The sequence below is a fragment of the Ambystoma mexicanum genome, chromosome 5q, assembly GCF_040938575.1.
Source record: "Ambystoma mexicanum isolate Mex_15411 chromosome 5q, UKY_AmexF1_1, whole genome shotgun sequence".
Lineage (NCBI taxonomy): Eukaryota > Metazoa > Chordata > Amphibia > Caudata > Ambystomatidae > Ambystoma > Ambystoma mexicanum.
In genome coordinates, this window is record NC_090933.1 from 1,139,740,317 (window position 1) to 1,139,753,670 (window position 13,354).

General features: G+C 44.3%; 1 protein-coding gene across 6 annotated transcripts in view; it reads left to right on the forward strand.

The window, feature by feature from the left end:
• The window catches only part of PHF20L1 (PHD finger protein 20 like 1), a 1,153,412-nt gene that overhangs the window by 1,059,086 nt on the left and 80,972 nt on the right, over window positions 1–13,354 (forward strand). The window lies entirely within an intron of this gene.

Below are 13,354 nucleotides of genomic sequence, written 5' to 3' on the forward strand. Positions count from 1 at the left end.
TACAGAGGTGAGATTATAGAATTCTTACACACTTTTTGTTCCCTGGTCCAATCGCTGAAGCAGGTTGGAGGAGGATGTGGGGGGAAGATTAATCCTACATCTATCCAATTTCGGAGACCAAAAGACTTGTTGGACAGATCCGGCAGTGAATTAAAAAAATGCCTTTTTACGCTAGTAGATCCTTCTTCGTCTTGTGAGGAATTTTTCCAAGGCAGAGGTGGAGATTATGGACAATATCTGCAATCGAGACGCTCCTTTGCGACAGGGTAAACCTAAGAAAATGTCCTCGTCTTGGTTCACACAAGAACTGCTCACTCTACGGAAACATCTTAGATCTTTGGGAAAGAAATGGGGGAGGGGCGAACCCTAAATCTCATTGAGATGGTTAAGACAGCCCAAAATGCATACAGAAAGGCCATCTTTAGAGGTAGAGCTAAAGCTAACTTTCTGACAAACAAGATCGATCAAGCTTCCAACAGACCAAGAAAATTATACTGTTATTACAAATTTTGTTGAACCAAGATGGCAGATGGGCTCAACTACTTCTTTTTTTAAAAGATTGAGCTAATTCGGGAAAAGATTACACAATCATCTTTTCATGAACCTGAGTTGGGGGTCAGAGGGCCATGGTAGTAGATCTAACGAGGCTGGTGGTTTACCAGCCAGAGAACCTTTTGGGTTTTGCAGGGTCGAGGAAGAGACAGTAAGATTTCCTCTATCGAATCTGAAGCCTACTAATGACACTTTATTTCCTATGCCATCCTGTGTGGTCAAAAGACTTGCATCAAAGATATCACAATTGCTGACTGATTTCGTAACTTAATCTTTATCTTCGAGTCTAGTACCAACTATATTGAAAAAAATCAGTCTTTACCCCTCTTCTAAAGAAACCCAAATTAGATCCCCAAAACCTGCAGAACTACCGGCCAGTTGCAGGATTATCCTGGCCAGGTAAGATTTTTGAGAAAATAGTGACCTCTCAATTACAGGAGAATGTGGGGAGGGAGGCCCTGCTAGACCCTTTTCAGTCAGGGTTCCGACCTGGTTTCGGCACCAAAGCGGCACTGCTGACCGTGTGGGACAACCTCCTTGAGGTGGCTGATCAGGGGGATTTATTGCTCCTGATGATAGATCTGTCAGCGGTGTTCTATACGGTAGACCATGATATGTTGCAACACCCTAGTGAGATTGGTTATGTTTTTGTACAAGCGTTGGGGTGGTTTGAGTCTGTCTTGACAGATCTAGTGCAATGGGTTAGATTTGGGGGGTGGGGTATCTTTCTGATTACCTCTCACAGACCTGTGGTGTTCCACAGGGTTCCTCTCTCCCCTCGTATTTATTTATATGTGAGAACTCTTATGGACATCCTGAGGAAGCACCAAGGGAAATTCCATTGCTATGCCGACGATACACGGGTGTTCATAAGAGTTGGGAGGACAGAGGAGGCTTTTGAGATAGTGAAACGTTGTCTGAAGGAAGTTCAAGCATGGATGTGTTCGAACCAGTTGCTGTTAAATGCTGGGAAAACCGAGGTAGCACGGGTTGGTCCAAAACACTGACTTGCAAACAGTAGGCGCCCTCCGTCTCCCTGTTTTCTAGGCTCACATCTGGCTCTAGCACCCAAGATAAAAAATGTGGGCTGTATTTGGGAGGAGGACCTGGGGAGCAAGGCACAGGTAGGTGAGTGCAAAGGTTCAATCAGTTTTTTGCACCCTGCGCCTGTTAAGACGGCTCCTCCCTTTTATACCAGCTAAGGTCTATGCAGCAGTTGTAGGGACTCTCAGTAATTCACGATTGGACTACTGCATTGCTATGTTGACAGGAATCCCGATTACTCAAGTCCGGAGACTGAAAAAAGGCCAAAATGCAGCTGTGAGACTTATTTTTGGTGTGGCAAAATTGTCCCCAATCTTAGACTTGCGGCGGTTACTGCATTGGCTCTCAGTGAAGGAACGGATAGATTTTAAAATCCTGTGGGCCTCATCACGACTTGGGCGGTAACGCTATTAGCGCTGGCGGTATTAGCCCTACCGCCGAACTCCCCGGCGCTAATAGCACCGGATCACAAGTTCGGCGGTAATGTAAGTCCCCATTCCCCCCTGAGCCCATTTGGGAATGCCCCATTCCCCATTGGGCTCAATGGCGAATCTTTGCGCTATTACCGCCGGCGGACGCACATTTTTGGCGGATTTCCCCCCAGCTCAGAGCTGGGGCGAAATCCGCTGAAGCCCTGATTCGGCGTACCCTTAAATCCAGCGGTAATAGCACTACCGCCGGATTTAAGGGTTACCGCCGAAGTCGTGATGAGGCCCTCTGTATGGTATTTAAATGTGTTAATCAGTTGGCTCCTAGTTATCTTGTGGATAAAATCAAGTTGTATACACCATCCCGCCAGCTGCGCTCCTGTGACAAGCTATTGCTGCAGGTCCCACCTTCTAGATATGTATTATGGGGTGACTGGAGGTTTGGAATATATGGCCATAAGCTCCCAATAGTAATATGAGCCCTAAAAACACTTACTGCTTTTCGGAAAGCTCTGAAGACTTATCGTTTCTGTTAAATTTAGTAAACTTGCTAAACTGGCTGATCTGCTTGAGCATCAGTGCTTGTGGAATCTGGCACAATCTGTTTAGGTGCTTGATCTTGGTCCACCACTGTATGTTCCAGCTGTGCCCAGATACGATTGGTTTCGCCTGGTGCGAGTTGTAAATAATTCAATTCTATTCACTTGTTCCTTGTCCTTTGTTTTGTTTTGCCCTCTTCGGGGCTTCCTCTGTCTAAAAAAAGGAGTTAATGCTGTTTTTGATTATGTACTGGTGCTCAGTTCTTCACCGCACCTCAGGATCTAACACCACAGACCTTTTGAAGTAAATCAGTTATTTTGAATATTTGTGTAATAATGAGTGCATGGTACGACATTTCCAGGAAGGGACTGTTAAGTGACCAGTTTTCGGTTAGGGAATTTTATTAAAGCCCACCTGTGGTTGGACTAAAGAAGGCTCACTCTTAAGTATGAAGGGCTCCGATTATTAGGTTTCGTAGCTACAGCTGACCAGCCAGGCTTATTCTAGGATGGAAAAGGGCTGTAACTAAGCACTAAGACCTCAGGGCACACCTATAGTCAAGAAAACACTTGTACACAGTAGTTTTCTAAAAAAAAATATTGCTATATATTATAAACAATAAAACAATAAGTCAGCTAAAACAGTAGTGGAATTACAGGTAAGCGTAGTCACTTAGAGACTTTCACTCCCAGATAGGGCTGTACTTCCTAAAGTATAGGTTGCCTAAAAGTACTTAACAGTATCTGTGTTGCTTAATTTAAATGTTGGTTATAAAGAACTGATTTGCTTAAAATAGTAAAGGTAAGAAGTTAGAGTAGCATTCTATCATCTAAGAGTTTACTATTGAACTGAGTAATGCTTAACAAAAGTCTTACACACTAAGACTTTTGTTAAGCATTACTCAGTTCAATAGTAAACTCTTAGATGATAGAATGCTACTCTAACTTCTTACCTTTACTATTTTAAGCAAATCAGTTCTTTATAACCAACATTTAAATTAAGCAACACAGATACTGTTAAGTACTTTTAGGCAACCTATACTTTAGGAAGTACAACCCTATCTGGGAGTGAAAGTCTCTAAGTCAGTGGGGACACTGGGTGATCAGGGCCCGTGGGCAGAAGAACAAAGAAAGGCAGATGCTGTCAAATGAGCAAGAATCTTCAACGTTGCAGGTAAGTTTAATGTTCAGTTAAAAGATGGTTCAGGGAGGTCAGGTAGAGACCTCCTGAAAGATTAAAACCTAACGGACCACTGTCCTAAGGCCTGGGAGAACGCAGTTGTGTTGTCTATCCCTATGTGTATTGGAAAGCTCAGGAGTCATCTGATTTAACACAGCCAGCACCCAGGTGAGTACCTAGGAGCGGGACAGTACCGGTTCATGAAGAAAGAAAACTGTGACACAGGCGAGTCTGTAGGTGATGTGACAACAGCTCCTGTTCAGATTATTGGTCTGGAAGCTAAAGAAGGAACTTCGTCAGTTTCTTTGGATTGGATGCCCAGCAGACTATCTTCACGATACTGGCTTGTTGGGACACAACACAGACTTTGGTTCAGCGACAGTTGTCAGACTGCAGGCTTCTCTGTTTTTCAGTCCCTGACTTGGAAGGGGAGTCGTCACAAGGCAGAACAGAGTCACTGTAGGTCCAGCAGGATGCCTACGAAGGTCCAGCTGAAACCGTGCTTCAGGAGACGATGCACAGCAAATTGGTCCAGGTTCCAGGGAATTGGGGATTTGCAGCCCAGGACGGTCGCAGCTTTTCAACGGATGGCTCATAATGCAGCTTGCCTTGAGACTGGTTAGGCCCACCAGTCCAGAGGAGGAAGTTGTCCGGTCTGGATCTTTCCTGTCAATCAGAAGAGAAGGTTAGAACAGGAGCTGTCGCACATCAGTCACTGGTAGTTGCTGGAGGTGATTGCAGACGTCCTTCCTCTGATTCTACTTTCCATTGGTCGACACTTTCAGTCTGCTCCAGGAACGTCGCATTTATGCAGGAACCCAGCCAATCGGTAGTCGTGCCACATGCAAACTGTGGGTGGTGGCTGTCCTTTTGCGACAGCCAGCCTACCTGTCAGAACTGGATTCAAGCAGACATATTGGAGCACAAAGACCTGCATAGTTTTGGTGTACTCCCACTTTCTGTCCTCCCAGATACTCTGGTGCCCTCGGGCAGGCTTCTCAATGGGAGCCCGGCAAAGACCAGAGTGAGCGGGACCTCCCCACCACCTTCCCCAGGATTGTAATTGGTTATTTATAACACGCTTAATACCCAGAGGCTTTTAAGCGCGGGCCCAGGATTCGAACCTGTGTTGCTGCGCACCATCTTGTTTCCAAGGCGAGCACGTTGCTCCTGTGCTATCCTCCGAAGACTCCACTTCCCGAAAATGGCAAAAGAAGGCTCAAGAAAGTACAAGAGTTGGCGAAAAAAGCCGGGGACCCTTTTTAGTACAATGGTGGCCCATGTCTCCCTTACTGCAGCAACCTGCATGTAAGTTTCACTAAAAAACGGTTGAAAATATCCACTGCTAGAAAGTTACAGGAGAAGTGGAAACATTGATATATTGTGTCCCCTCAGCACTCCACATAAGTTGGAGTGTCCTGATTCCACAAAATAAGAAAGTATCCCCTATCCTTGGAAACAGTAGTTATTACAAGGACAATAAAAAAGGGTAGCTCAAAGAGCTCCCTGTAACACTGCACATAATGTGATCTATGCTGCAATAATACATTATTCAAAGGAGTTAGATGAAAGACGGCGCCAAAATCCAGTTTTGCAAAGAAAAAAAGGGTTTAATTGATCGTGCCCTTATATAACACGTGTTTCGGCTATTTCCACTAGCCTTTCTCAATTTAGGGCCTTAATATATCAATAACAAAAAAACACAAAATATTAAGCAGTGGAACAGTGATAAGAGGGAGGTGGGAAAAAGGGGGGGTGAGATTAAATTGTACAACAATTTATCATCCAAATAGAGAAATTGTAAAAGTTACATAAATTAATAAGAACCATACCAAACAACAAAATGGTAAGAGAAAAGTAGTCCCAGAAAAACAAGGGTTGTTAAAGGGAAGGATTCATAGGATGAAAAGTCAATTTGATAAGACATGTTCAAAGAACAAATAAAGAAACATAAAGAAAAAGAAAGGGTTTTTCGTTGGTAACATGTTGATAAAAATTCAATTTGAGTTTCTCGATCAAATCTAAAAGTATTGTGATTATTGTTACCTTATTACTGTATAATCTCGAATATTTGTGTCAATTCAGGTTCTCAAATAGATGGGTTAAATCCCATAAAGGAAAAAATATAAAAGTTATGTATATAAGCGGTTCTGAGTATTTTTATAAATAAATCCAATCTGATAAGTATATGTCCTCATAGGTTCTGATGTATGCTATTAATTAAGATTAGGTATTTGGAATACTAGAATCTGCCTTTCCATGTCTATTTTAGAGAAGGTAAGCCCGAGTTCGAGGCTTCGGATTCTTAGTGATAGGAGTTCCACGAAGTATCATTGCAGAGTTAGTTTTGCGGTTAACACGTGAAGCCGAAATTATGCTTGAAGTTTTACCGTTCATCATACTAGTTACAAGCATAAATGATTCATATGAAGCTCTGCGAGTTTTGTGTAATGCTGCTGGCGCTGCTAATTGTTTCGATTTCATGGTAAGTTGATTAACACAGTATTAATGCGTGCTACGCGTCTAAATTTTAGATGCACATCTGAGCGGGTATCAGGTATTAACTGATACGTTGCTGATGCACGGTCCAATTAGAGTCTTAAAACCAAAGTCTGCTGCTTAAGAAAGGGTAGTTTCAAGACGGTCTCTTACCCGCTCCATCCTTTCCATGCGCTGCTCGCGCTTCGTTCTAAGCTCTGAGGCGCCCGTGGTGTCCATATACTAAAGCTTGTTGTTGTCGTCATGGCGACTGCAGTCCTTCTATTGTTTCCCTTCTCGGACGCCATGTTTTGGGAAGCAAATAGCCTTAAAGCCAAATTCGTTGGTTATGTATGCCCAATCTGTCTTTAACCATTTAATGGATTGCTTCTACGGGCTAAATTACTGTAATGATATGGTGAGTATATTGTAAATATTCGTAGGGAAGGTGAATTCCAATTTAATGAGCCTTGTCATCAATTATGTGATTTAGTTATGACATTGCATATTTCATAACAATAGCGTCCTCATCCGTGATCCATTATATACGATGTTCCAAGACTACATTGATTGTCACTCTCATTATTAATCACTAGAAATTAATGAGTTCTAGGTAGGGGCTCAGTGCTGAGAAGAGAGCAATTAGTTACACTAATATTTGACTATTTGCTGAAAGCTTTTAAGTTACTAGTATAAAGTGTATATACATAAGGTCATTATACCATGCGCATCTGTTCCAGGTATAAATTGTCTATAGAAATGACACCATTTCATTGTCCTTGTTGAGGCCTTGAACAGTCGAATTGAATTTGCATATTAACCTAGCCTCAGCTTGACGCAACTTGTTCTCGGTTTCCTCCTTCGGCCGAAGATCACCGATGAGTACGCTATTGTTATGAAATATGCAATGTTCGCATAATTGATGACAAGGCTCTCATATAATTGGAATTCACCTTCCCTACGAATATTTACAATATACTCACCATAACATTACAGTAATTTAGCCCGTAGAAGCAATCCATTAAATGTTTAAAGACAGATTGGGCATACATAACCAACGAATGTGGCTTTAAGGCTATTAGCTTCCCAGAACATGGCGCCCGACACGGCACCGACAAGGGAAACAATGGGACTGCCGTCATGACGACGGCAACAAGCTCTAGTGTATGGACGCCACGGGCGCCTCAGAGCTTAGAACGAAGCGCGAGCAGCGCATGGAAAGGATGGAGCGGGTAAGAGACCGTCTTGAAACTACCCTTTCTTAAGCAGTAGACTTTTGTTTTAAGACTCTAATGGGACCGCGCATTGGCAACGTATCGGTTAATACCTGATACACGCTCGGATGCGCATCTAAAATTTAGACGCGTAGCACGCATTAATACTGTGTTAATCAACTTACCATGAAATCGAAACAATTAGCAGCGCGAACAGCATTACACAAAACTCGCGGAGCTTCATATGAATCATTTATGCTTGTAACTAGTATGATGAACGGTAACACTTGAAGCATAATTCGGCTTCACGTGTTAACCGCAAAACTAACTCTGCAATGATACTTCGTGGAACTCCTATTACTAAGAATCCGAAGCCTCAAACTCGGGCTTACCTTCTCTAAAATAGACATGGAAAGGCAGATTCTAGTATTCCAAATACCTAATCTTAATTAATAGCATACCTCGGAACCTAGGATGACGTATAGTTATCAGATTGGATTTATTTATAAAAATACTCAGAACCGCTTATATACATACCTTTTATATTTTGTCCTTTAAGGGATTGAACCCATCTATTTGAGAACCTGATTTGACACAAATATTCGAGATTATACAGTAATAAGGTAACAATAATCACAATACTTTTAGATTTGATCGAGAAACTCAAATTGAATTTTTATCAACATGTTACTAACGAGAAACCCTTTCTTTTTCTTTATTTGTTCTTTGAACATGTCTTATCAAATTGACTTTTCATTCTATGAATCCTTCCCTTTACCAATCGTTGTTTTTCTGTAACTACTTTTCTTTTACCATTTTGTTGTTTTGGATGCTTCTTATTAATTTACGTAACTTTTACAATTTCTCTATTTGGAAGATAAATTGGTGTGCAATTTAATCTCACCTTCCCCTTCCCACCACTTTTTTCCACCTCCCTCTTATCACGGTTCCACTATTGAATATTTTGTGTTTTTTTGTTATTGCTATTTAAGGCCTTAAATTGAGAAAGGCTAGTGGAAATAGCCGAAACACGTGTCATATAAGGGCCTGATCAATTAAAAACTTTTTTTCTTTGCAAAACTGGATTTTGGCACTCTTTCATCTGACTCCTTTGAATCATCTAACTTTTACCTGTGGTTTAAGGGGCTTTTTTAACCACCACTCAGATTAGACGCGACATATACTCAAATCTCTTATTTTCAGACCAAATTGTATCTACAACTTACATCTGTCGCCTTGACAGACTGGGTCTACAAAGCCACAATTTGAATGTAGCAATAATACATTGCAGATGCCTCAAGTTGGAGGAAGGCAGTACTCCAAAAGGATACAACCAAAAAGTGTTCAAATCTATTTCCAGAGGTAGAGTAAAAGACTGCGTGTGGAAAAAGGTTCCCACTCACTTAGGAAATCTGATAAACAGATCCAAGAGTCCAGCAAAACAGTGCTTGGGGGCTCACCAGTGGAGAGAATTATGCACACAAATGAAGATTCCCCCTGCTAATAGTGCAGGGAGCTCTTGATTCTATTAAAGACAAGGAGGCGAGCATTAAGCTTCATCTTCTTTCTTTCCCACTCTCCAGCAGTTTCAACAAATATAAACCTTTGTAAAACTTTCATTTAAAATGTAACTTTTTTTTTTTAAAATCATTCCTGTAGTCCCACAGTCTCTGGCCATGTGACCTAGTCCTTCCTGTTCTACTGTCCTTCCTCATAGACTGCTCGAACTGCAATCCGTCTTAACTGCATAACCAACCGATCAACTTGCGCAGAACTTCCTGCTTTGTGCTGGGTCGATCTCTCACATTCGAACTTGCGAGCTTGCTCCTGACCCTTTGATCTGCTCAGGACTTTCAGCCGTTCTTTTGCTCATCCTCTAATTCCAGGAAAGAAACAAAACGTAGATGTTAGGGCGGGGAATACACACCCTATTCTGGAAGGAATAGTCCTGTTAATTATCAACAATGCATCACATCAGTTATTTCCTCATTGTATCAACTTGTGTATTCGGGACGGGAATTTAATGCTCGCCTCCTTGTCTTTAATAGAATCAAGACCTCCCTGCGCTATTAGCAGGGGGAATCTTCATTCTATGTCAAGACGGGGGCGAGCATTAAGCTTGTTCAAAGCTTCGAACCACCATCTCTGCGATTGTATTTATCGGTCTAAACTAGAACGTCCTGAACGTTGTATCGCTAGCCCAATCTGCTGCTTTCATAATGTCTTGCAACGCTGCGCCTTGCCCTAGTGCTTTCGAGGCCATCGCCCCTCTGACTGAATTCACCCCGAATTTGGACATGCCAATGCCTGCCAGGCTTATAATATCTGACCAATCTCGCTATGGTGGCTGTCGCTACTCCTCTATGCGGTTTCCTGCGCGCTATTAGCAGTTGGGTTATTCCTGCCGGCCTGACTTCTGCTGTTCTGTTCTCGTATTCTTTAATATATGTCGCAACACCCCATTTAGAGTGATCTGGCATGTATGGGTAAGTAATCGTAGAAGAATCTGTTTTCGTCCTTCTGGCTTAGTTAAATGTCACTCCCTCTGATCCATAAGTCTTTCAATTTATCTCCAATGCTTTCATATCTGCTACTCTCCTGCATGATACCATGCACAGGAGCATAGCTAGCTTTCCGGACAACTGACCCAGGGACAAATACTTGTTGTTGGGCCAATCTGCTAGAAACTTCAGCACTATCGATATGTCCCATAGCGTGTCGTATCTAGGTTGTGGGGGTTTCCTAAATCTTCTCTTTCAATAGCCTTATCACCGCTGGGTTCTCGCCTACTGGAATTCCTTCCAATGGCAGATGTCCTGCCGAGATTGCGGACCTATATACTCCTATAGTCCTGTAAGCTTTCCCGTCTTGTAGCAGTTCCGCTAAAAAATTTATTATCGACTAGAGGGGCAGAAACGGGATGAATATTTCTCCTTCTGCACCATGTCGACCACCTATTCCAAGCTGCGTCGTAGCTCCTTCTGGTAGAAGGTGCCCAAGACTCCGCGATGAGGCTCGCAGCCTGCTCCAAAATTCCCAGGAGATTCCAGCGTCTCCTGCTATCCTGCACGCCATCAGCGGTAGTGTCCCCTTCACTCTCGGAGGGTGATGTGACCCAGCTGGGTCCGTGAGCAGGCTCACTTCTTGAGGCAATAATCTCGGGTAGTCTATCAACAGCTCCGTGAGCGTCGTGAACCAAACTTGCAGTTTTCAAATCGGAGCCACTACTATGAGGCTCGCTGCTTCCCTGCGCACCTTCGCTAGTACCCTGCTCATCATTATAAACGGCAAGAAGGCGTAGAGCACCTGGTCTCTGCAATCCTGCAGGAAAGCATCTGCTCCTGCTGCTGCTGGGGGTCTAATCTCCAGCGGAAAAACCTCTTTCGGTGCGTTCAGTCTGGACCCAAACAGATCGGCTATTACTGAAATTCCTGATTCCAAACAGGTGTGCCAAAAGTCTTTGGCTATCTCTGCCAACAATTTGGATCTCGTCCCACCTAAATGGTTTATGTACTTGACTGCTGAAATGTTGTCCATTTTCAGCAGAATACAGGAATTCACTTTCCCTTTGGTAAAAGCCTTGATCGAAAAAGATCCGGCTAATAGTTCCAGACAGTTGATGTGCAGCCGGAGTTCTTCCGCACTCCACCTCCCTCCTGTCTGAAGATCTCCGCATCGGGCTCCCCAGCCTGCTCGACTGGCATCCGACTCTATCACCAAGTCTGGACGGTTGCCGAAAATGGCTCTCCCGTTCCAAGCTTCCATGTTCGCCAACCACCACTTTAGTTCCGTCCTGGACTCCTGATCGATGTGAACTAAGTGGTGATAATGCAGGCCCTGTTGTAAGTATCTTATTTTTAGCCTTGTCATGATGCCTACCCCCGGAGCACCAGGCCAGGCCCAGCACCCCCGGAAGCAGGCATCATGCCCTCGGGTAAAAGCCCAGCGGCCCCTTATAGGGGCTCTTTGGACTCAGTCCTGGCGCCTTTGGCGCCAGGCTCATGTTGGACATCAGTCCTGGCGCCATAGGCGCCAGGCTCATAAAGGGAGGTGTTTTGTGCACTTACCTGATGCAGACCATGCTGCACGCTTCAGGCCTCCCTGAGACCCGAAAGGGACTATTTTTTCATAGGGACTATTTTTTCACTCGGGCGTGGCCAGGGAAGGATACATACCTAGTTGGGGAAGGATACATACCTAGGACTTCTTTGGAGGCTATTTAAGCCACGCCCAGACAGCAGCTCATGCTTCGCGTTGTTCTGCTTCCTGCAACTTAACGCTCACCGTGTCTGCTCCTGCTCCTGGACTCCAGCCACGCCCGCCTCGAACCTGGAAGACCTGCAAGGAAGAGAAGAGAAAGGTGAAAACCAAGGACTATTTCAAACTTCTTACCTGCATCCGGAATCTTCTCGCCAGCATCCCTGAAGAAAGACTTCCATTTAAAAGCATTGCGTTGCTCGCTGCAGCGCCACGCTTCACTCACCTGTCCTCGAGACATCTCCCGGCTCCATCGCGGCTGTCAGCATCGGACGCCACATCTCTGCACCTAGAGGAGAGAGGAAGAAACAAAAGGTGAGCAGAAGGAACACAGAAGGAAAGCCTGATTAACAGCCATAATACTTACCGGCTTTTCTTACACATTTCGGGTCGGCGCCGCCCCGTTGGCAGGTACCGTACCCCGGCCCCTATGGGGAAAGGACAAGAGACATTTCTAGGGAATGATGAGGACATTTAGAGGGATCGACTTCATCACTACTCACCTCAGCAGTTTAACCCCTCGATGCATCGCCTTCATTCTGCACCTGAAATAAAGGACAGATCACAGGTTAGAAGGACAACATAAAGGGGGCCTCACTTGAACTTTGAAATTTCATACTTACGGCGCATCGCTCAGGAAAGTCAAGTGGATTTCACCAGCGCCATTCTGAAAACCAGTGCAGTAACTGGACGAACGCGCTCCCCTGCACCAGAAGCAGGATGGAGAGTTCATCCTTCCAAACCATAAGGTGAGCTTAAACCGGAGGAAGTTAGAGAGGAACGAAGGGGGAAAGTGGGGAGCTAGCACACTATTCTGCAGACTGTTAATCCCCTTTCTCATCTGCAGAAGGATATTCCTACGGGCCAGGCAAGCACGATTTGGAGGTCCTGTCCAATCGGTGTTCCGGGTCCTGTGCATCACGCTAGAAGAGGCCACAGCAATCCAGACTAGACCAGCGCCCCCGTGGGAACCAGGTGAGCGTTACATCCTTTGCAGAGCTCGATAATGCAGAGGACCTGGAAACATCGCTTGTATCGAGGCTGCCAATAAGCCTACCACTCGCGCTATGGTATGGAGGGATATTGCTGTCTTGCTGAGGCATGTCCTCAATTCTCTCTTTATGTCTCTGATCTTCCTGCTTGGAAGCTCTATAGTTGCTGCTCTGGTATCTAAGATGAACCTTAGGAATTCTAATCTCCTGGCTGGTTTCATCTCCGATTTCTCTTTGTTCACTAGGAATCCCAGAGACGTCAGGAGCTTCACCACCCAGTCTGCTTGATAGCGGAGCGTTTCCTTGCAGCTGGCCATCAGTAGGATATCGTCCAGATATATAATCATACGAATCCCCTTCTCACTGATCAAAAAGTCACGGGAGCGGAGAGAAAAGGGATACTAGTTATCCCCTTAGCACTCCACATAAGATAGGGTGTGCCAATCTCTCATAGCATAAAGTTTTAGGAAGGATACAAATACCCGTCTTTCCTTAAAAACAGTAGTTTTTAGGGAAAAAGAATATAAAGAGGAGAACCTATGGGTCCCCAGCAGCACTGCACGGAGGGTGCTATGTGCTGCAAACATGTAATACAGGTGCCTTTAAGAGAGATGGAGGAAAGCAAGAATCCATAAAAATAGGTAAAGCATAAAGAACAGAGTTCCAGTGG